Source organism: Nannospalax galili, unplaced genomic scaffold (genome assembly GCF_000622305.1).
Source record: "Nannospalax galili isolate Female #2095 unplaced genomic scaffold, S.galili_v1.0 scaffold215, whole genome shotgun sequence".
NCBI classification, from domain to species: Eukaryota; Metazoa; Chordata; class Mammalia; order Rodentia; family Spalacidae; genus Nannospalax; species Nannospalax galili.
The window spans coordinates 1,073,273-1,097,027 of NW_008338533.1; the positions used below are offsets into that span (position 1 = coordinate 1,073,273).

The 23,755-nt window shown below is 44.1% G+C and overlaps 1 protein-coding gene across 2 annotated transcripts in view; it reads right to left on the minus strand.

Moving 5' to 3' along the window:
• The window catches only part of Lrrc3b (leucine rich repeat containing 3B), a 101,573-nt gene that overhangs the window by 2,844 nt on the left and 74,974 nt on the right, over nucleotides 1-23,755 (minus strand). Inside the window, exon 1 of one of the 2 annotated variants that reach the window (XM_029563526.1) lies at nucleotides 4,914-4,934. The exons of the other annotated variant lie outside the window; for it this stretch is intronic. The gene's annotated coding sequence lies outside the window, so the exon portion shown is untranslated. Of the gene's footprint in view, nucleotides 1-4,913; nucleotides 4,935-23,755 lie in introns of those variants that run through there. 2 annotated transcript variants of the gene reach the window in all.

The window sequence follows — 23,755 nt, forward strand, 5'->3', positions numbered from 1 at the left end:
GTCTGGAAGTGTTTACTTTTTCCCTCTTAAGAGAAAAGCTGTTGTGATAAACAACTTCTAAAATCTCTGGTTATCAGGTAGAATCTGCTTATCTTATCTTTGAAGATCAGAGGAAAGGCAGGCTGCTTCTCAGCAGAGTTTGTTTCCCTTGACTTCAAAGATCAAGGTGAGGTCCCTGTTGGGGAGGGGGGAAACTGCTGCTGTTTGGAACCCTAACAGGAAAGATCTATGGAAATTCCCCAATAGTCTATTTATTTGTACACACAAACACACACACATTAATTTTGGAAAGAGCCATAGGAATTGTGAAAGTAAGTGCTATAAAGATTACAGTGCCTCTCCAACATCAGAGAGCAGAAGAACATAAATCAACACTTAGAACTGCCCTTGGGTGCAGAATTGCAGGTACATCTTTGGCTCCAGCTCACAGAGGAGGTGAGTGGATCCCAGCGAGACTGTGTGCCTTGTCTAAAGTCAAACCGCTCGCAGGTGTGGACGGGAGTCCACCAGGGCTTGGCTCTCATTCATCGATCTCTCACCTCTTTCCACTGTTCATAGCACCTTCCACCCTGCTGCCATCTACTCAGGACTGCAGCTGGACCCAGGCAGCATTGCTTTTAGGGATTTCTACTGCTCTTATATTACAGCTTGACCCTCTGTGCTGTAGATCTTGTTCTAAGTTGGGAACCTCATGCAGATCAATGGAGGGGTCCCTGCACAGTGAGGGAAGCAGTGTCTGACCTCAGAAGTTCCCTCTCAGAATCTGAGGAACACAGTGTTTTGCTCTAGCAGGAGCATCAAATGACTTTCCACATGAGCAACATGAGATATTCTGTAAATGTATCTTTTATAAAGATCCCAGATGGATAAGTACACAGGGAAATGGCTCCAAATGTTACCAAACTTGCGGAAGAGATGATTAATGTGAGCTGGAAACATAATGAACTGGGTTGTTAATCATGGAAAAATGAGATTAACAACACAAAATGGAGTGGATGTGCTTTTGTAGTCTGCAAGAAGGAAGGAGCCTTGGCTCACCAGAACATCAGACACTTCCTGGTTTCTCCGAGTCCCTCAAATGAAGAAAATGTGAGGTTAGTAGCCTCAGGTTCGCAGGCCACCCATCAATACCTGGTTTCATTGTTAGTCAGGTGTCATCCCTTTTCACGATCTCCTTAGGAACTGTACTTAATGGCATTTGGGGGTCTTCAGTAACTATTGATGTGGGGGATAGACAAAAGAAACAGTTTAGAAAGGGGGGCATCCAAACAAGACAGAGAGAAGCAGACTGAGAAGATCAGGACAAAGAGGAGACAAAACAGAGGGGTTTCCTGGTGGAGGAAGAAGGGGTCCACAGCAAGCAAGTGACTCTATCACCCCAGTGTGTCCAATAGCCACAACTCCACTGAAAGGGGACAAGTTTTGGGGGGACTTCACATTCCTCCTGAAATCATTAAAGTTACTTGCTTTTTGTATAGAAATGTTCCCTAATTCAGACCATAAAGGCCTTGAGAGTACGATCTTGTTTCTGTCACATGTAGAAACAACAGGAAACAATCTAAACCTAGTATGTGTTCTAGCTTTAGTCCTGGTTATAAGTATGTCTGTTTTTCAATCTCTGTAATTTCATTCCTTTGTCTTTGATGAGATATTATAAAAGAACTTAATTATAAAGTTGAATTGAGAATTATATGAGGAAATCTACAGTGCTCAGTACTTGTTGGCTATAGCTACTATTATCCTTGATGTGCCCAACATGCACATAGTGACTGGCGCCTGGTAAGGTATAAATATCTGTTATATGAGTGAAGAACTGTGACATTGAAAACTTACCTGCCCTTTTTCTTTATTACAATTATTATTATTATAATTTTCATGCAAAAAACTGTGTCATTAAATGTCTACTGATTTCATATGCCCATATGGTGGACTCCAGAAATAATGTAAGATTCCAAAGGAGATAGAAGAACAATTCTCTCTCAGCAGACTCCTGTAGACTTGCTTCTCCAGAATGATCATTGCAATAGTTATGGGCACAGAAAAAACATAGTTAGCATGAAATCTTGAGGTCTCAGCAGTGAATTACAAGTTACCCTGAGATGAGATACCTGTGCCCAAATGGGCCATCCACACCCGGAATGTGTGTTATGAAAACAAATACGAGGTATCTCAGAGATATTAGCTTCAAGCTAAGAATTTCATTTTCTAACTATGATGTGTCATAAAAGAATACTGTCTTCTGAGATTGGATAGATGGCTGAGCTACTGTGACATGGTTTTTCCCTTCAGCCAGGATGGAGTAACAAGAGATGTAGAATGTGGAGAGCTGGGTCCCTGGATGCTGCCATGGCTGAATATTATGCACCATACTGACTTACATGTTGAAATCTAATCCCAACACGAGTGACTCAAGACTGTTTAGAAGAGCCTTCGTGTCCCTATAAGCAATCCTAGAGAAACGTCTTGTACCTGTACCATGTGAGGACATGGAAAGGACATTCACTAGATAAAAAAATGTTTTGAGACCTTGACCCCAGACTTCCAAGTTTCTAGAACTGTAAGAAGTAAATTTATGAGCACAAGTAAACTAAGATAGTGCCTAGGAGACAGACAGCAAGGTCAAACACATTCAGTCAAGGTCATCTTCACAGAGGAGGATGGACGATCACTTCCTCCACTCCATGATGCTGAACAACTAGCTCCGAAGTGACTACCAGCATGGCATGGCCTTAAATCACAGAGCCAGTGGACAGCAGCTGGTGGGTAGATGAGCCTCTGAGAAGGAGGCAGACACTCTCAGCCTAGTCCAGCAGAGAACAACACTAAATGGGAGTTTAGAAACATAAATTCCCTCCTACTCAGTTTTGAATCAACTTTGCAAACAGATCCGAAGCAGGAAATAAGCTCCCCTGTTGAGGAACGAGAGGCCCCCAGACTTCCATCAATATCAAAGTCCATAGGAGAAGGGCTAGGGCCACAGGAGAGGGCAGAGACAGCATGCCAGTCACTGGTGGTCCTCCTGACTCAGAACCAGACTCGTCAAAGGGAAGACCAGTCAAACAGCATCTTTACTAGCTCTGAATCCTCCTCTCAGGTTTCAGCCGACTGGACGCCCTTGTGCCTGTTCACTGTCCCCTTTCCTGTGTCAGCCAAGAAGCCATATACCTAAATGTGGTGTCTGTGTGGGAATTGTGCCCTAAGGAGAGTCATTTCATCCCAAGGCTCATGTGTGACTATATTTTCCAGCCACATAAAGTTTCTGCACTACAGAAATTAACACTGGTGTTGGGTGACAACCACCAAATACTGTTTCCAGAATGAAAAAGTTAAAAAAAAAGGGTACTTAGCAGGAAGAAAACAGTTAACTCTGAAGGTGACTAATGGTCCTGTCTTGTTTCCTATTTCTTTCTTCTTGTGATTATAGAATAGACAGGACCACTGAGAGAGGCTAACCCAAAAGTGTTACCGACCCTTCTGGGGTGACAGAGCGAAGCTCTGCAGAAGAAATGCCAGGCTCACCAACTGCAGCTTGTGCAAACCTTCTTCTAGCCAGGAGAATTTAGTTTAAAAGCAAAAATAGCAAAACAGAAAAGCCTTTAAATTCATAATCCAAAATAGAAATGCCAGGCTCACCGACTGCAGCTTGTGCAAACCTTCTTCTAGCCAGGAGAATTTAGCTTAAAAGCAAAAATAGCAAAACAGAAAAGCCTTTAAATTCATAATCCAAAAGTCAAATTAAAGAGAAAAATGCCTAATAATTACATACATTTATAACTTCTCTGTGTCAAAAAAGTAAGGCCAAGCAAAAGGGGAAGATGATAGAACAGGGGTATGTATTTTTTTAACACAGAAAAATCTTTAAAGAAATTAAAAAGACATAAATAGGCACACAGTTACTATGTTTATATAGCATAATTTCCAGAAGTAACAGAAAATACTGCTAATGACTGACTAAGCAAGTAGTAGGCTGAGAGACTGTCAGGGAGGAGAGCCAAGTCCCCCTTCTGCACAGTTTAAAGTTCTTACAGCATACAGTTAGTTTTAATAAAGGTTAAAAAGACAACCACACAAAGGTGCCCCAGATTAGCTGGGAAACTAACCCAGTTTAGTGCTTTAGAAAGTAACTGTTCTCCCCATTCAAGGGCTGAACAGTGGCAGCCCAGAGAACAAAGGCAGAGAGAACACGGGTCAGGAGGAGACTGAAAATGTAAATGGGTAATACACAAAAATAGAAGTTTGACCCACCCCCTGCAGCGGCCAGCCCAGGAGCATACCACAGCCTCTTGCTTCAATCAGTCAGTTCAGCCTGGACTTCTCCAAGAAGTACAGCTTCTCCGATTTTTTGTGTCTGCTCCCAATTAAGCATCAGGCACAGAAAGCTAACTGTATATTCCAACCAGCCACAGAGAATGCTTGGCTTTGCGTAGCTGGCCATCAAGTCCAAGGGCCTCTCTCAAGGCTCAGCTTGAAACCTTTTATTATATCCAGACATCCCCACCTGCCTTTGAGTCTCTCCCAAATGTAGTGCTCCCACACTACAGAAAAATCTGGGTGAATACTCTTTACTTAGTCTCACTTGCAATGGTTTTCATTTACCAAACCTGAAGCTGATAAACTAGACACATTCAAGGCAATATTTCTAAAATTTTCTTCATTAACTATTAGAGATATCATATACTGTCCTATTTACATGATTAGGACTTCTACTTTCCAAAAGCATATAGATATTCTATCAGCTAAGAAAAATCAGGGAAACTGAATGAACAGTTTAGGCAATATTTTTTGCATTGGGGGGAATCATGTTTGCAGATATAAATCCTCTATTTACATCTTCAACCCTGACTCCTGATACAGATTTTAGTTACATTACGTTCACAACCCCTCACCACAGGAAGATTCAATCAGGGCCTCACCTATTGCATCTTAAAGTAAACCATAATCTTCAGCCCGCAGTGCTGTCACTTCTCTACCACAAACCACTCGCTCTTTCTCCGACAGCACTTTTATCTCTCTTCCATGACTCCCACACGTTTTTCCATCTTGTTCTGAAAGAGGGCAAAGGTCACCTTTCCTGATGGCCTGCGTCCAGATCTTCTCTGCTCCTGTTCTTCCAATGCCAGGTTAAAGAACCCAATCCATGCCAATCTTATCTCCCTTTCCAGTCATACTGCTTTTTAAAATATGTTTTATTTATTATTTTTATCTTTGTGTGTATGAGTATACTGCCTACATGTATGTAAATGCACCCACGTCATGCAATGCCTGTGGAGGTCAGAAGACGGCATCAGATTCCCCTGGAACTGGATTTACGGATGGTTGTTAGCCACAATGCGGGTGCTGGGAATTGAACCTGGGTCCTCTGTAAAAGCAGCCAATGCTCTTAATGGCTGAGCCACCTCTCTAGCCACCTCCCAGTCACATCTCTTGATTCACTTCCTTACAGTCAGGAACTTGAGCTCCACAAGCATAGATCAAGGCATGGACAGGAGACCATGAGTGGTCACATCTCATACATAAATAGGAAAGTTCCAGGAACTACTCCAGCTGAAGATCTCTACAACATGCAACTGCCTTTCTGATTTCAAATGCAACGACGCAGACCTGGCCTGTGGGCCAGTCAGGCGGCCCGCTAATGACTATAGCTGCAATCGTTCCCTGATGGATGTCAACGGTAGGAGGGAGGCAGAGAAGGACTGGAGAGACTTTACGCTGAAAGAACTGGCTGAAGACAGGCTGCTCACGAGAGGGTGCTCCCCAAACCCCCAAACTCCTTCTTTGATATCCTAGTATCATCATTATTATCAATAACAACATCATCATTTTCTACCTTAAAGATACACCTTACGTACGATCCCAAAGATATGTACCTTACACATTTTCACACTGATGGTGTAAAAAATGTATTGGATTGAATTCAGATCTAATCTCATTTAATTATACATAGCTACTATTTACTTAGCATTTATTACATGCTTGGCATTTGTTAAGTTGAACCCATCTAACAAGATGGCAAAATTGATGCTCTGACCAGGTTTCTGGCTAAATGGATGTAGAATTCCCAAGTGAGGAGTTCAATTACCATATGATGCTTGACTGGCACATGTTCCATGAGACTAATATCTTATGACCTACTTTATCGGGGAGAAGGGTCTAGAGGCACTTAGGCCATGATTTACCCCAAAGAGAATTGACTATGTGACCGTGGTACTTTCCTGTTGCACGGGAAGCAGAGAGAAATGGAGAGGGCGGCACAGCCAGGAACTCTTAAAGTCTGCCCCAGTGGCATGCTTCCTCCTGCAGGCCACACCCCTAACCCTCCACAAACAGTGCCACCAACTGGGGAATAAGTGCTTAAACGTGAGCGTATGGGGACGTTTCTCATTCAGACCACCACAGCGACTGCTGGTGTGGGCAGAGGAGAGGGTCCTAGAGTCAGATCCAGGTGAACATGCTGTTTGGAGGTGGTCTTGGTGATGTTTTCAGGTTGTGCTTAGCCTGATTCCAGTATGTAATAAGGATAAGAAACTGGTTGCTATGGGTCAGATATGATCACCACAGGCAAAGATGCCACCTAAACCCTCATAGGTACCGAACAATGCTGAGGGTGAAGGGGCCCTAGAAAGTTGGGGTGTATTTTATGGGTATGAGTGTATTGCCTACATGCATATAAATATACCCATGTGGTGCAATGCCCAAAGAGGTCAGAAGCATGCATCAGGTTCTTTTGGAACTGGAGTTACAGATGGTTCTTAGCCACCATGTAGGTGCTGGCAATTGAACCTGGGTCCTCTGCAAGAGCATCCAGTGTTCTTAACTGCCAAACCATCTCTCCAGCCCTTAGAATAGGCATTTAAATGATTATGTTTAATTTGTACTTTGGCTTAAAGTAATCGTTTGTTACTTAAAATCATTGTCCACCATGCCCGGCAAGATAATCTGTTCCCTCAGACTATCCACAAAACTATGGGGCTTGAGTGATGTTTTCATTCTGGGACTACAAAAGACAGTTAAAAGGGTAGAGGAGACAGGAATGATGGAGAGGAAACTGGAATTGCATTTTTCTTGTGGCTGCACAAATATTGTCTTTACAACTATGTATAAGCAGTTGTAACCCTTCTGTAAAGAACAAAGGAAGGCTTCTATAGACTACAACCTGTCCATGGCAGTGCCTGTTCAGCCTTGGCAGCAGGATCCGAGGTTCTCTGGCCTCAGTAGCATGTGTGGTAAAGCATGGCACCATGGGTCTATCACGCTCCTCCATTTCCTCTTCAACTAACACTGCCACTAAAATGCGGAACACGAACCAGACACGGTAACCTAGATTACCTCAAGGCCGTTGGGGCATGTGGCAAAAACGATGGAAGAGGAAAGGGTGAAGGTGCTCCTGAGCCTCAGCTCTAAAGTAAACATTTGCCTTGAACTTGTGAATTACTTTCGATGCTTCAATGCTTGTAGGACAAGTTCATGAATATCTTCTCTGTCTCTAAAAAGTTCATATGGTAGTCACCATGGCTACCACTGAGGTACAACAGAGGAACATACAAATGACACACATCAAAGCCATACTAGTTTGTCAGCAGAGAGAGAGAATGTGACCCCACAACTGCCCCCAGGACAGAACACAGACACCTCCTGTACTTCAGGACAGAACCTGGACCCCAGGATTCACTGTTAAGAACTCAGATTCTAGATTACCCCCAAGACAGAACCCATACCCCAGATATTCCACAGGATAGAAACCTGACCCCATACATTCTTAGGACAGATGCTAGACCCCAAACATCCCCCAAGACAGTTCCCATCCAACAAATACTGGTTCCTACTTCTCTTTTTCCTGGTCACTCTCCATATGGAGAGTGTGTAAATAAAAGGGCCAAGTTTCAATGCCACACCAGCTCTCTGTGAATCTCTTCTGATGGAGCCTGGGGAGGTTGAGGCTGCATTTTCCCTGATCAGCTTCACTTACCAGACTCTCACAACCCACCCTGACATGAGCCTGACGTCACAATGACATGAGATCCATCTGTTTCTGATAGAAGTTAGTTCAAGTACTACTTTGCCCTGCTTAAAATCTGTTTCACAGAGCACCATCTTAAGTAAACCCTTGAGTCACTGCACAAAAATGACTCTTCTGAACACCATGCTCCCTTCCTACATGGTCAGCGGTCACAGCTCCAAGTGGTTCTTCCACCTCATGAACTTACCGGAAAAGCAAATAAATAAAAAGTCTAATAAGACTCTTTTTTTTAGTCCAACGTTCATCCTGCTGTGGGTTTGGAACACAGGGTAAAGGTACCATCATGTCTTGACTGATAGCTCTAATTATTATACACAATACTGCAAGTTTATGAAATTAAGTGGGAATTTATCCACTGTGGTTTCTCTCTGCCTCTCTGTTACTATTTTCCAGCTCCAGCAAGTGCCTCTGCATTTATAGCAATGGGAGCTTTACAAACTTTTAAACATAATCTACATAAATTTAGCTTTCAAATTCTCGCCAGCATCCAAGATTACTTGAAGGTTGCCTTTCCAGAGCCCTAATGTTTGCTGGTTTCAGATGTAGCTCTGTGATAGATGAGTTGTTAGGGTTTTATTTTATTTTATCTCGTGAAAAAAATTTACCTTTCTTAACCTTGCATCCAGAACATCAACAGCACCCAGAACAGCAACAGCACCCGGAACAGCAACAGCACCCAGAACAGCAACAGCACTTGGAACAGCAACAGCACCCGGAACAGCAACAGCACCCAGAACATCAACAGCACCCAGAACATCAACAGCACCCGGAACAGCAACAGCACCTGGAACAGCAACAGCATCCGGAACAGCAACAGCACCCAGAACATCAACAGCACCCAGAACAGCAACAGCACCCGGAACAGCAACAGCACCTGGAACATCAACAGCATCCGGAACAGCAACAGTATCTGGAACATCAACAGCATCTGGAACATCAACAGCACCCAGAACAGCAACAGCATCCGGAACAGCAACAGCACCCGGAACATCAACAGCATCCGGAACAGCAACAGCATCCAGAACATCAACAGCATCCGGAACAGCAACAGCATCCGGAACAGCAACAGCATCCAGAACATCAACAGCACCCAGAACAGCAACAGCACCCGGAACAGCAACAGCACCCGGAACATCAACAGCATCCGGAACAGCAACAGTATCTGGAACATCAACAGCATCCGGAACAGCAACAGCATCCATAGCACCCAGAACAGCAACAGCATCCGGAACATCAACAGCATCCGGAACATCAACAGCACCCGGAACATCAACAGCACCCGGAACATCAACAGTTTCCAGAGCCCTAATGTTTGCTGGTTTCAGATGTAGCTCTGTGATAGATGAGTTGTTAGGGTTTTATTTTATTTTATCTCGTGAAAAAAATTTACCTTTCTTAACCTTGCATCCAGAACATCAACAGCACCCAGAACAGCAACAGCACCCAGAACAACAACAGCACCCAGAACAGCAACAGCACCCGGAACAGCAACAGCACCCGGAACAGCAACAGCATCCGGAACAGCAACAGCACCCAGAACAGCAACAGCATCCACCTCAGTGGTTTCATGGCTTCAATAATTAATTAAACTAAATATGAGTGAAAAGGGTTTTGAAAGGTTTCAATGGTCAAAGGCGATTTTTGGTCACAGATTTCAGAAACTGTTCTTGAAATATCAAATAATTCTGTTTAAGAGTTTCAACCATGTTCTTATACAGAATCTAACAGGAAATGATTTTTCTATCAGCTGAATAGTATTAATGTCAGGGCACACACGTCTGACCTGGATGCAGTTGAAGGGAAGAATCAGACAAATCCAGAACTGGAGGTGTTCTAGTAAAAAGTTACCAAAGGAAAATGAAAAACAAAAACTAGAACAAAACACAATGAAACGACAACAATAACAACAAGAAGACAAGCTGCAGGTGAACGGGAAAGGGGGAAAGATGTGCCCATTAAAACAATGGAGGAGATGGACTTCCAAAACCCAAACCAAAACAGAGGGGCGTTAACTCATTAACAGGAAGAACTGGGAAAACCTGGATGCAGATTGAATTTTGGACACTATCGCATCTAGTTTAAATTTTCTTGAACTTCATAATGATATTGAGGGAGACACAGATGGCCCTGAGTCTGTGGGGACGCGTGAAGTATTGGGGATAAGTCATCACAACTGTTCAGTAAACACAAACTGCATTTGTCTGTGTGCAGAGAGAAAGGTGTGGGTAAGTATTGGGGATAAGTCATCACAACGGTTCAGTAAACACAAACTGCATTTGTCTGTGTGCAGAGAGAAAGGTGTGGGTCCGGAATAGCAACAGCACCCGGAACATCAACAGCATCTGGAACAGCAACAGCACCCGGAACAGCAACAGCACCTGGAACATCAACAGCATCCGGAACAGCAACAGTATCTGGAACATCAACAGCATCTGGAACATCAACAGCACCCAGAACAGCAACAGCATCCGGAACAGCAACAGCACCCGGAACATCAACAGCATCCGGAACAGCAACAGTATCTGGAACATCAACAGCATCCGGAACAGCAACAGCATCCAGAACAGCAACAGCATCCACCTCAGTGGTTTCATGGCTTCAAGAATTAATTAAACTAAATATGAGTGAAAGGGGTTTCAATGGTCAAAGGCGATTTTTGGTCACAGATTTCAGAAACTGTTCTTGAAATATCAAATAATTCTGTTTAAGAGTTTCAACCATGTTCTTATACAGAATCTAACAGGAAATGATTTTTCTATCAGCTGAATAGTATTAATGTCAGGGCACACACGTCTGACCTGGATGCAGTTGAAGGGAAGAATCAGACAAATCCAGAACTGGAGGTGTTCTAGTAAAAAGTTACCAAAGGAAAATGAAAAACAAAAACTAGAACAAAACACAATGAAACCCCAACAATAACAACAAGAAGACAACAATGGAGGAGATGGACTTCCAAAACCCAAACCAAAACAGAGGGGCGTTAACTCATTAACAGGAAGAACTGGGAAAACCTGGATGCAGATTGAATTTTGGACACTATCGCATCTAGTTTAAATTTTCTTGAACTTCATAATGATATTGAGGGAGACACAGATGGCCCTGAGTCTGTGGGGACGCGTGAAGAAGTATTGGGGATAAGTCATCACAACGGTTCAGTAAACACAAACTGCATTTGTCTGTGTGCAGAGAGAAAGGTGTGGGTGGCCAAAGATTAGCAATCGGTTAAAAAATGCCACAGATGGACTAGGGTTCATTCTAACAATTTTTTCAACATATCTCAAAGTTTCAGGTATGTTTCAGATAAAAATGTGGCATAGGGACATGTCAAAGCTTACAAAAAGATCCTCAAAAGAAGAGAAGAAATCCTCTCTTTGTGGATCAGGAATGTCTGAGCAATCCTAGCTTGAATTAGGCATCATCCTTTTATAATTTTAAATGTGAACCCAGGGAGAAGTAAGCAGGGCTCCTTTGTGATTGGGCTTCATGAACCCCAAGATTGATACGTTTTTCTGTGAGATGTATACAGGATAGACATGGCTTTCATTGGTAAACACAGGTATCACGGGTTGGTCATTTACGGATCACGTCCTCTCTCCATCCTGTTTCCTCATCTGAACTTAGAGAAATAGTGGTTCCCATCCCATAGTCTGTGGTAAGAATCAAGATAACACAAGTCAAACACACAGAACAGCTTTCAGTCATGTAATGTCACGTCAGTAAGTGATTGACACGTACAGTCAGACTTACTAATGTTAGAGTAGGAGTCTGACGGGCGTGAACAGGAGGTTACCAGATACATATACCTCCTGCAGTTAGGTACATCTTGACTAGGTGGGCAGGGGGTAGAAGTGAATAACCACAGCAGATGCTGTGTCCTGGTGGCTGTGTCTCACAATGGTTAGTCTGCCCTTTGCAGCACACGTTTAAAGCTACAGTAAGGGTCTCCCTGCCAGGGCACTTTCCCAATGTTGACGCATGCCCTCCAGCAATCATCTTGAGAAGCAGTGAAGGAGGTCTTACTCTACACTTGTTGCAAGGAGGTCAAGACGTCCATTTTGGTGTTTATACAGCTCTTCATCTTCTTTCAGGATAGGTTTTGTACATGTTCTGTTTTGGATACAGGGTTTCTATATTTCCCAGGCTTTCCTCCAACCTCAGCCTCCTGAGGGCTGGCCTGACATACTTCAGAACAAAGTGATTTTTGCTACTGAAACCAATTTCAGACTTCTGCCTCTGAACTATCAGAGGATAGATACGTTGTCTCAGATACCAAGTTTGTGGCAATTTATCGCAGGAACTGTAGGGAACTAACACAATGAAGAGAGGAATAGAAGTCACTTCTACTGGACCTCCCCACACAAACGTGAAACCCTTTTGCTGCAGCTGAGAACATGGATTAACTTTGAATTTCTGGCAGTCAAAGGAAGAAAAGAAAAAAAAGTCAAATTGTAAAATGTTTGTTCTTTAATATAGTGAAGGGTGATTAACTGCTAGTAGATAGGAAAAGTTTCAAATTTCAGAATCTTTACAAGACTCTGAGAAAGACCATTGAAAGCGTGCTAGACAGTGGACATATTCTTCTGGTTTTAAACATAAGGCAAAATCAAAATCTGTCAAGGACTTTCCTCACTACAGAAAGCTACATTGCTATCTGAGGATGATGGTTATTAGAGATTGGGGTGGAACCAGGGTTGGATAGAAAATGAGAGCAGGAAGCAAGCGTGTCTCCACAGAGCAGATTTCATAAGCTGACTTCACACTTGACTGCAGTGGTGCTGGGGGAAATGTGGTGACAACTGGTCCTGATGAGAGTTGTCAAGGGAAATGAGATGCGGGGTCAATCTCACTTGTAAACAGTATCCTTGAGACTTCTGCAGATCTCAGCAGAGCTCTCATGGGCTTTCCCAGCCTCAGCAGAGATTAGCGTGTGTGAACTGTTAACTTAGAATTTCAGAATTAGTATTGTACAATAGATAGAATTTCCTTTTAAGCAAGAAAGACTCTTAGGAATTCAGTCATGTAACAAATCAAAATTCTTCATTATTTCAAACATGTATACACACTACTTTATAACTCCCAGCTACACATAGGCGACAAGCTTGAATATCTGTCTTTTTCAAAGTCCTAAGTGGTCATTGTCCAATAACCCCAGAAAATGGCATTGTATATTTTATTTAAACACTTTTTGTAAGAAACTTGTGTTGGCTACATCTTTTGCTATCAAAATTATGTTGAATTGTAACAATGCATTCATGATCTGTATCATTAGAAAAGCCGCTGACCAACACAATGGGGGATGGCATTAATCGGAAGAGTGGGTCACACATGTCCAGCTTGTGGAGAATCTGGGCCCACAGCAGGAAATGTGGGCCACATAGAACTGCGTTGACCCCCAAGGAAGTAGTTGCTGGAGGAGGTCCACTCACCTCTCCTGGTCTCGCCAGTGGTTCTAACAGAAACTGATGGGGACCAGCGCCTTAGCCTTTCTGCTTCCTAGGGAGGCAGAAGGTCAGCAAGGGGGGCTGTGAATTTATCGATTTTTTTTTTTTTTTTTTTATTAAGAAATATGCTGTGGAGACCTCTGCCCTAGGATAGGGTAAAGCTCAGACCTTAACAGACAGCCTGAGAGTGGCTGTTCTGGCCTCTATCTGACTTAGACACAGAACTCAACAGAGCCTGAGAGTGGCTGTTCTCAGCCTTGTTCTGGCTTAGAAGCTGAGAACATAGCAGACCCACCTGAGAGCACCTGGATCCCGCCTCCACATGGTGTAGATGGAATCCCACTGAAACTAGCCAAAAGACCATGGAAAACAGATGATTCTGAGACCCAAATGTTCAATGCCTTGCCATAATGGGAGAATGATCACCTATACTTACCACCTGCTCCTAGGCTCAGGGATGGAAAGAATATAAGAGCCAGAGGACTGGGTGGAGTGTTAACTGGAAATAACCTCCAACCACTATGCCAGCAAGCTACAGTCACACCTTCTTGCCACACTCATCAAGGACTAGAGGGAGGAGTCAGTTACCCCTCCAACCCAATCAGTCGACCATAGCTGCATGTGGGGGGGGGGGGCAAAGGATATATATAAGCTGAGAACACCAAGAGGCACCTCTCTCACCATTTTGTGGGGTTGTTGGGAGGTCACAGGATCTGTATTTGAGTGTGGACTTTACAGTGCAGCGTTAGGAAGATCAGCTCTTCCTCACCCAGCAGTAATCAATTGCCTATATTTTTTCAGCTAAGATTGAGGTCTGCTGTTCATTCCCCAGTTATGCCAGGTTTTTGTCTGCTTGAGGTTGCCTGGGTCTTGTGCAAGCTGACACTATTGCTTTAGGTTCATATGAGCAGGGTCCCAGGAGTTTGTAGGACTCTTATTTCCGTATGGTCATACACCGCCTCCCTGACTCTTACAATCTTTCCACCCCCTCTTCTGCAAGCCCTGAGCCCTGGTTGGATAAAGTTTAATATAGGAGTCCTGTCCAAGAACCTGCATTCTGCAAACTCTTAATCACTACACTTTGGTCATTTGTGACTCTTTGTGTTCCTGGCCCTCTGTTGCATGAAGGGGCTTCATTAATGAGAACTGAGATATTCATTAGTGTCTTCTTTACCCCTGTCCTAAATTCCATGAGACTTAGGTGTAGAGGTTGCATTGTAGATGTGTCACTTAGGCTTGGGAAATTCAGAGATATCTGTGTGTGACCAGTTGTGGTACTCTGTAATAGTCTCTGTCTGGTACAAAAGAAGCTTCATTGATGAGTGGTGACTGGGATATTTGTCTGTAAATATAAGGATGCATATTTTACACATAGTAAGAAATTACACTAGTCTAGAGATGTGACACTCTTGGGTTTTCTCTAAGATCTATGACCTCTCCAGTCATGTGTATTTGGCTATGTTTACAGTACCACATGTGAGTTCCCTTAAGTCTAATTTGATAGCTATTGATTGCCCTCAAGATAAAAGTGCCACTACTGCACCAATGTTGCAGGCTGTGCTGGTCATTGACGTGGTTATTTGGTCTTGAAGCTGGTGTTGGACCATCGATTGATGTTCTCCCTCGGCACCTTATGTTGTCCTCTCCAGAGCTATGAGAGCTCGCCTTCAGGGAAAGTTCCAGCTCCATTGCTCCAAATCCTGTGTCCAAAGTATGTTCTGTCTTCAGCAGTCGGGTTTTACCTTCAAGTACTGGGAGGCAATCAAGGACTGTGGCAATAGTCTGTGTAATTTTAGGAGTCTCTTGAACCTCCCTGGCCAACAACTCAAAGGAAGGAGTTCAAGAGAGGTAGGACCATAGGAGACTGGTATTACCAAGGGGGAATTGGGGAAAATGGGGACACTTTAAATGGGAAAGCCATGGTGGAAGGGTTAGACAGGGAGAGAGCAAGAAGAGATAAATCATGCTGAGCTAGTATAAAAAACAAGGGGAATCATGTTAGTCCAACAACTTAATGACAAATTACACATACAATATCTCTGCATGAGTCCACATGTATAGCTACATAACAAGAAACAGTGCCAGACAGGAGAAACCTTCCCTTGAGAAGCTTGAATACTTTATCAACTGAGCTATCTCCTCAACCACCGTATGTTTCTTTTAAAAAAATATTTTATTTATTATTTTTTAACAGCACATAGGATAGGGGTTTATTTACAGAAGAGTGGACAATGGTGTCAGCCATGCAATTGCAAGCAGACAAAACCGCGGCATAACTGGGGAAATGAACAGCAGACCTCAATCTTAGCTGAAAAAATATAGGCAATTGATTACTGCTGGGTGAGGAAGAGCTGATCTTCCTAAAGCAAAAGACTCTAGATAGGCTAATGAGACCTCAGTAGTGAAATTTCAGTGAGGGACGTCTGGGAACACTAACTTGACACAATAGGCCTTATCACAAATGACAGAATGGATGAATTCCAGTGGGGGGGCTATGGAGAGTGCCAGTGAGGAAGGGGGTATAGAGGTGATTAAGATTGATTGAGATGTTCTGTATGAAATACACAAAAATTCAATAAAATTTTTTAAGTGTTTAAACATGAGACCTGAGTCGAATCAGTGGAGCCAAGTAAAAAGCAGGGTGTGCCGGGTGTGGTGGTGCACGCCTGTAATCCCGGTCCTCAGAAGGCAGAGGCAGGTGGATCTCTGTGAAATCAAGCCCAGCCTGGTCTACATAGTGACTTCCAGGTAGGCTGGACTAGAGATACCCTGTCAAAAAACAAAAACCAAAACCCAAAACAAGTCGGGTGTGGCGTGCATACTTACAACCCCCGTGGAGACAGAAGAGTCTCTGGTACTTTATGGGAAAGCTCCAGGTTGAGTGGCAGACCCAGTCTCAAAAAGTAAGGTGCAGAGAGATTGAGAAAAACATCCAGGGTCGACCTCTGGCCTCAGTATGCATGTACATGCACACCTTCGTACATTCATACACACACAAACATACACAATCCACACATATGCATGCCTGCTTACATATATGTACACATACAAACACACACAGCACACACACACAGAGAAGCCTGTTTATTTATAACTCATAACATTTTTTGACAGTTGACAACTATTTTCCCAAGAAGAGTCACTAGGGAAATGATGACTGGGTTTCCATGGAAAACATAACCGGGCAGAGCTATGTGGATAGGTTTCTGCCTTTTTTGAGATACTGTTTGAGCCCCAAACACAAAAAGGTTAAAAAACTAGAATTGGGATTGGCAAGGTGGTTCAGTGGGTAAGGCTCTTGGTGCCAAACCTGAAGACCCAAGTTCAGTCCCTGTAACTCCCACGGCAGGAGAGAGCCGGCGCCCTCTGACCTCTGACCTCCACATGTGCCCAGGGCACATGCACCTCCACATACAGACAGAAAAGCTAAATACTAATTATAAAAAAGTTTTTTTTAAAAACCCTATAAATCAGGGATTGGAAAAATGGCTCATCAGTTAAGAGCACTGGCTGCTTTTGCAGAGGACCCCGGTTTAGTTCCCAGCACCCACATGGTGGCTAACAATCTCCTGTCACTCCAGTTTCAGGGTATCTGATGCCCTCTTCTGGCCTCTGAGGACATTAAAACATGCAGGCAAAACATTTATACACATAAAAAATTCTAAATCATCTAAATAGTCTTCACAAATAAATTGGTTAAATAAATATTGTACATCAATAAAAAATAATCTACAGATCCACAGTTTTAAAGTTTAAATATATAACACTGAGGGAAAAATTTTCATGTATTATCACCTGTACTTGAAACAGAAGGACATATATACACAAATTTACATGCACTTGTGTACATGTACACATATGTGCATGCACGTGCACGTGCATGGACACACACATACATACACTGGCAAGAGCTTGGAAAAGGTTTGGAGGAACAATAAAAATTTTAACACTCACACCTCCAGGGGATGGAGTTGGTGGCTATTGTATGCTGTAAATTTTTGCCAGGAGCCTTATTAGAACAGTTGCCAGGTGATCAACAAAAGGACTGGCCAGTGTCTTGACCGATACCTTAATCTCTGTTTGGAGCTACAGAGAATACACATGTTCTTGAGACACAACGTTGTCCTAACCAGTGAATCACTGCATAGTTCAAACTTTTTGTATCTTAGAAAAGTGTACAGGAGATAGGACAGGCCTGAAGCTAGACAAAACCAGGTTCAGGTCTCAGCTCCTCTACCAGCTGACTTCGGGCCAGCCAATGAAGTGCTCAGGTCTCGGTTCCTCCCAGGTAGATGAGAATCACACCTATTTCATGTCCACTAGGCACCAGTAGAGCCAGCATTACTAGATGACAAGCAGCAAGGAGAGGAGACTGAATCTGGATTTTCTAAGGGTCCCTGAGAAGCTAAGTGTCTAAGAAATCCACCAAATGAGGATCCTGAAGTCATGCGTCTGCTTTTGAGAATCACAGTGGACCTCAGCTGGCCAAAGTCTCTGCGAATTAACAGCAGAGTAACTACTAACCCAGATTTTCCCAAACACACGTGGGCCCCTGACACAGAGCTCCCATTTGGTGTCGTATTTATACAGCACTGCATTCTAAATTCAGACCAATCTGAACAGCATTCAACACTCCCTGTACTACAGCTACTGTTGTGATGCCCCCTCACTTTACCAGAATGTGCTGGGGGAGTGTGAGGTGATAAGCTTTGCAAAGGGAATCCCAGGTGTACCTGATCTACATAGCACTTAAGCAACTCCCAGCCAGCTGGTACCTCCTGGGTAGAAATGAGGAAAATAACTAAGGGTCAGATTTTGTTTAATTACAGCCTCTTGATTTACACCATCCATGCCGCTAGCAGTAGAAAAACAATGGGCTTGTACTATGGTTGAATTTCTTTTTATTTTTTGGTCTTTTTGAGACAGGGTCTCCCTATAGCCCCAGCTGTCCTGGAACTCACTATGTAGACTGGTCTGGCCTTGAACTCACAGAGATCCGCCTGCCTCTGCCTCCTGAGTGCTGGGATTAAAGGTGTGCACCACCAAGAAATATACTTTATTTCCTCATCTTTAGCCAACACTTTAATTTTCATAAAGACCATTTAATATCATAATTTTAATGAGCTTGAAAACCTTACCAAAGGTTGCATTCATAAAGAGGCTTTTCAGTCATTTGGTGCATACCTGTAATTCCAACATTTGTGTTAGAGGAGTTCAAGGTCCTCCTCATCTACACACGGAGTTCCAGCCTACCCTGTTTTACTAAAACCAAACAAAAGTAAACAAAGCAACAGCAACAAAGGTTTGGTCAGGCCTGGTGGATGCATACAATCCCCACTATTCAGGGTGGATGGGTCACAAAGTCAAGGCTACCCTGGGCCACAGAGTGAGTTCAAAGCCAGCTTGGGGAAATGAGTAAGACTGTGTCTCAAAAAGTAAAAACAGGGACAGGTATGTAACTCTGAATTAGAATGCCTGCCTGACAGCATCATTCCTCATTCATTTAATCAATAAAACTTTTTAAAAATGAAAAAATGGGGGCTGGAGAGATGGGTCAGTGGTTAAGACCACTGACTGCTCTTACAGAGGACCCAGGTTCAATTCCCAGCACCCACATGGCAGCTAACAACCATTCATAACTCCAGTCCCAGGGGCTCTGATGCCCTCTTCTGACCTTTGTGGGCATCATACAGCAAGGGTGCATTTACATACATGCCAGCAATACACTCATACACATAAAGAAATAAAAATAATAAATAAAAGATTGAAAAATGGGTTTGGAGTTAGACACGCTGTTTGTCTAACTTTGTTGTCCAATCTCCTACGAGTTATTAGTAACTTTGCTAGTTAATAATTTTGCAATTTTTAGGGCATGCTATTTCACCTCAGACCTCCAGCTGTGAAACAAGTGTGGTAATACCCATTTCACATGCTTATTCCTTATATTGTAACAGCCGTACTCCTTTGCAACGAGACCTTAAATTCCCATCCATCTAGAGGTTATTAGGGTTCCAAACAGCAGCAGATTCCCCCCTCCCCAACAGGGACCTATGGACTTTTGGAGCCCGAAAAAGGGAACTGAGCTGATAAGCACCTTGGCCTTTGAAGTCAAGGTAAACAAACTCTGCTGAGAAGCAGCCTGCCTTTCCTCTGATCTCCAAAGACAAGATAAGCAGATTCTACCTGTTAACCAGAGATTTTAGAAGCTGTTTATCACAACAGCTTTTCTCTTATCTTAAGAGGGAAAAAGTAAACACTTCCAGACCCAGATCCTACCTGGCAGACTGAAAGGAGCCAGGTTTACAAGCCCTGCTTTTCCTGCTTCCCCCTGCTTGATTTTTCCCAACGGAAACGTGTCCCGTGCGAAATAAAGTTGTATCCCGCTGAGAATTCTATCTGTGCCTCGGTGCCTCCTCCATCCGCTCGCTCGCTCTCTCTCCAACATTTTTACCTATCAACTAATACCTACATGACGGAAACGTGTCCCATGCGAAATAAAGTTGTATCCCGCTGAGAATTCTATCTGTGCCTCAGTGCCTCCTCCATCCGCTCGCTCTCCACTCCCAACTTTTTACCTATCAGAGGTAAAGTCCACTTTCGCAGCCCTTGACTCTAGCTGGCCAGTGACTTGCTTTGGCCATACCAGGAGGCAGACATGAGTCTGTGCCAGGTCTGATCCCAGGTTCCTCCAGAATGCCGTGTGTAGTTGTGCTTTTGCCCTGAGGTCCCTTCCCAGATATATATCAGCAAGTCCTGCTGGATGGTGGTAGGCTACACAATGCAGAAGCCAGTTGTTCCACCTGGGGGATCCTGTTTGAGCCAGCCCTGCTTCCAGTCATAAGGAAAAGTTCAGCCTGGGTCAACAGAGTCAATTATCTAATCTACAGCTGAACCAACTGAGTGAGGCCAGTAAGACCAGGACTTATGACCAATAACAAATGAAGTAAGTTGACATATGTGTTCCTTATCACATGCCTGCTATTTGTTTAATACTAGCAAGTAATAAAAGTATGCTCCTTAACAAAGTAGAGACCTCACTCACAAGTGCAACCACCGCTCAGTGTTGAAGGACATCAAAAGGTCCACTGCCATTAGAAGCAAATTTAATTCCATTTGCTGTCCATCACAGTCAATAATATTCCAGGTTGTTATAGTAACCTCAGAGCTGTCCAGAAAACCCGACTCATAGATGAAAGATATTTATGTGATTTGAAGGTCAAACCTGAATAACAAATTTAAATGTCCTTTGCTCATGTAACCTGATGTCTAGTACAATGGCTGGTGTGGAAACTAGCTCTGTGTGTTGCCCCGGGGCTAAGAGCAGGGATTTGGGAATCAGTCTGAGTCTGAGCCCCAGGTCCTTCAGTGTTCCTACCTTGATTCCCCTGTGTGCAAGAACAGCCCCATAGCTACAGCACTACTTCTGCATGTCATGAGGATAAAGCAAGATTACTTGGGTGAGACCCTGAACAGAGCCTGGCTCCAGTCAGTGCACAATGAGTCTGAGCTAAACGTCTGTTGAAAAGTTCTTGTTTCCAAAATGCTCCTGGAAAAAGAGCTTGTGCAGCAGTTCAAAGCATTTGTGTGTGTGTGTGTGTGTGTGTGTGTGTGTGTGTGTTTACTGCTTCTCTCCAGCTCTCAGGATCCTTGCAAACAGAGAAAATCAAAGGAACGAAGGTTCCAGAGATCCAATAACTTAGATGTCATGTCTTGGTGATCATTAGGGTATGCAACTGAACAAATGATATTTTATTAGTTCAGGGCTCACCATTAACATGTGCCTGGTATGAAGCTTTCATCCCAGTAAGCAGGGCCCTGTTTCCATTACCCTGGACTCCAGGGAGCTTCTCTCCCCACTGCACTTCAGCCGTCTGCCCTATATGAACTTTGTCCAGAGCTGTGGCCTCACACAAAGTCTCACTCAAGTACCTAGGCTGATACCCTGCGACCGATGCCTGGTGTCTGACCTCAATCAGGGATGAGCAGAGAAGTCACAGTTTCCAGCTGTCTGTCTACTCCCTGTTCTTCCTAATCAAGGATTCAGAAATCTGGGCAGAAGCGAGGAAGGGGGTGAGGGCCTAGAGGCAGATCACAGGAATGGTATAGACCGGAAAGCAGGATCAGCCTGGGACCATCTCCCGAAGCAGAAATTTTGACCTAACTCTCCTCCTTGGCAGAGCCACAAGCCACCATGTCTTGTGGAACTGAGTCCCTTCTATCTGCCAGCAGAAGCAACTGGGGTTTAACCACCTCCAGCCTCCATGTACTGTGTTTCAGATTAGGTTGTTAGTCTGCTATGCATCCTCATGTACATTTTTAAATATCATGTGGGGGGTCACAGGAAGTCCAAGTTAGTCCCCCGGCTTCATCTTGTGATCTATACCTTCAGAAAAAAAAAAAATGCTGAAGTCCTTCTTTAAGGAAAATACAGAGTATAAAATCATATGACTGACATCCACAGAGCAGGACGGTCACAGAGTTTTCCTGAGTGCTCTCAGTGGAGGGTCATGGACAGGCTGCCTCTACTTACCTGGGATTCCAATGGATTCATTAGTCATTTTAGTTCAGTAGCACAGATATAGTTTAGAATGCTCTTCCCTCTATTTTCTCAGATGAACATAGATATTATTTTTCCAACCAAAAGAAATCTTTCTTTCACTAGAAAGAAGTCCTAAAAATCAAAAAAGGAAATGAGGATTGAGATTGCTATCTTCTGTATCTTGTGTGATGCATCACTGAGAAACATGCAGCCCTGAGTTGGCCTGATACTCCTGTGAGAACCATCCGGAAAAATTAACAGCCACCCTGGGACTTGGCTTTTGTCAACAACAAGCCAAATAAAACTTTCCAACCCTTTTAATTGTCTGCATGACGCAATAAGACTTCCCGTCTCCTTATTCAAACCTAAGAGACACGGTGTTCCGCATCTTTACATTGGCTCTACTTCTGCAGGCCAACCAACAGGTGAGACTGGAGGAAAAGAGGCCAGAATCTGTTTAGGTGAATCTAAGAGTCCAGCAGAAGCGAGAGGGCCACTCCAGAGCAAAAACGCCGTAAATCCGTGTCTGGCCAGATGTCAGCTTTCATGATGCAGCTTTATGCAGTCAGCTCACACATGGCTTTGACCAGGTGCAACTGTGTTATTTTTACCCTATCTGAATCGCAGCTTGTGAGGGTGGAAATGCATCTGGCATGGTTTCCCTGACTCCCTGATTTAGAAACTGGACTGAGCAGGCGCAAAGCCCACCTGAGCTTCCATCTCCCTTTCACTGTTTCTAGCTCGGCCATTCCTGATGGCATAGACAGGAGAGTTGGAGGGACCAGAGCAGAACATCCATGCGTGGTCCAGCCAGCAGACCATGTGAATGTCACAGCTGTGGGTGTTTCCAGCACTGCCCAGGGCAGACAGCACAGCAATGTTCAGGAAGAGCTACTCCAAGCAGGACAGGGTGGCTGAAAACAGGACAGAGCATCTCACGAGCCTAAAACGCTAATACGAAAGACTGGTCTCTGACCCTCCCCTCGTGCTGACTTTACCTCCTCTGAGCTCTGTACAATCCACAGGGAAATGAAGGAGGAGGGGAAGGACACAGACTTACTAAGAAGCTGTTCTTCACACATTTAGGTTCCAGTGTCCAGTTCATGAAAGCTGACATCTGGCTAGACCAGGAAGGTGACCGTTCTGCTTACCCAAAAGCCACCGAGATGTCCGTGGCCAGCAGAAGGTCAGGCTGTGTCAGGGGGGCCACTGTCTACCATGTCAGGACTGGTTCTGGTGTCAAGATGTACCATCCCCAAGCCTGTAGCAAAGGCCTGCCCACTGTTTTAGAAATACATTCTCAGAATGGGAAGGTAAGATACTCATAGGGTGAGAGGTGAGGAGAGGTGGCCTGAAGGTAAGATAGCCATGAGGCAGGGGAGGTGGCCTGAAGGTAAGGTAGCCATGCAGTGAGAGGCAGGGGAGGTGGCCTGAAGGTAAGGTAGCCATGCAGTGAGAGGCAGGGGAGGTGGCCTGAAGGTAAGGTAGCCATGCAGTGAGAGGCAGGGGAGGTGGCCTGAAGGTAAGGTAGCCATGCAGTGAGAGGCAGGGGAGGTGGCTTACCGGATTTTTCACTTTCAAAATGCCCTCATCTCCCTCCCTGTGTCTACACTGTTTCAGGTTTGTAGGACCCTGTGGAGACTGTGACTGTATCTGGAGGGTTCCAGTGCTCAGCTGCTGGGCTTCCTGAGGGCAGCATCTCAAGAACAACACTTGCCCATGACAGGGAAACTGAGGCTCTGCGCTAAGACTTTGGGG